The sequence below is a fragment of the Mandrillus leucophaeus genome, unplaced genomic scaffold (assembly GCF_000951045.1).
Source record: "Mandrillus leucophaeus isolate KB7577 unplaced genomic scaffold, Mleu.le_1.0 Scaffold563, whole genome shotgun sequence".
In the NCBI taxonomy this organism is placed as follows: domain Eukaryota; kingdom Metazoa; phylum Chordata; class Mammalia; order Primates; family Cercopithecidae; genus Mandrillus; species Mandrillus leucophaeus.
The window spans coordinates 1,353,476-1,354,637 of record NW_012106064.1 but is presented as its reverse complement, the minus strand read 5'-3'; the positions used below and the strand labels follow the sequence as shown (position 1 = coordinate 1,354,637).

General features: G+C 30.6%; 1 protein-coding gene across 3 annotated transcripts in view; it reads left to right on the top strand.

Moving 5' to 3' along the window:
* NLGN1 (neuroligin 1) overlaps positions 1-1,162 on the top strand; it is a 991,256-nt gene that overhangs the window by 487,138 nt on the left and 502,956 nt on the right. The gene's annotated exons all lie outside the window — the stretch shown is intronic.

Sequence of the window (1,162 nt, the reverse complement as noted above, 5' to 3'; positions counted from 1 at the left end):
ATTAACATCATATACCTTTACAAAAATACTGTTTTAGACATATCCTAATATTTTTATAGGTAGTATTTGATTGTTGTTCAGTTCTAGGCATTTATAAATTTCAATTATTGTGTCTTCTTTGACCCATATATTATTTAAAAGTGTGTTTTGGGGTTTCCAAATTTCTGAACATTGTTGCCAAATTTTTACATTTCTAATTTTATTGATTTTTTTCTAATTGTAGACTATAGACTATCAATTATTTTATCTTTGTTCAAATTTTCTTTGGTGGCCCATTTTAGCTATTAACTAATTACCTATTTTATTCTAGAAAGTCAAAAACACTTTCTAAGATTAATAAATCAAGACGCAGGTGTAAATGTTACAATAGGAAGAAAAATGAGTATCATCAGTAAATTAGTTAAAATACATTTAAAAGAGCGAAGAAACTTCCCTTGTTAACAGTGTGATCGGGTCGAGTCATTAAGGAATCCAGCAGGCAGGGAGGTTTGGATCCAACCCTCTAGTCTCTAATAAAGAGAACTGAGGACTGCTCTCTAGAGAATGAAATGTGAATAATGTTAATTCATTATAACCTTATTCTTAAAGAAGAACCTTCCACAGTGTCTGCCTCTAACTGCCTACCTGCTTCCTCTATATCAAAATATGAAGGGGAGGTTACCTACTCATGTGACCTGGGAAAGTATGCACACCCCAGTCAGAGCGAGCATTCAAGGAATAGGCCTGTGGGGGACAGACGTATGAGACCGTCAAGGAACTCATGCCAATTGCCTATACTAGTCAACATAAATATGGACAAACAAGGAGTAAGAGAAATCTTTAAGTGAGAAAAGTTTTTATATTATAGGTTTCTTTTTCCTTCTGTATCACAGTACATGATTAATACTCTAAATTCTGGTTCTGTTTTTACTTTGTCAAAAATTAGCGTGTTATAAATTCAAAGAAGACTTTATCATATTTTGAAATTTAAATACACACTTTAAAACTTGATGACATAAAAACAATAATAATTATAAAGCTAACAAATTAAATGATAGAAAATAGATGAGAGTTTGGAAAAAAGTATTTAATTTTCTCTTATCTTTCATACTGTAAAGTCAATGTGTAATTTTAATAAAACCAAGAAAAATGGAAGAAAGTATAAGCCTTAAAATCTTTATGG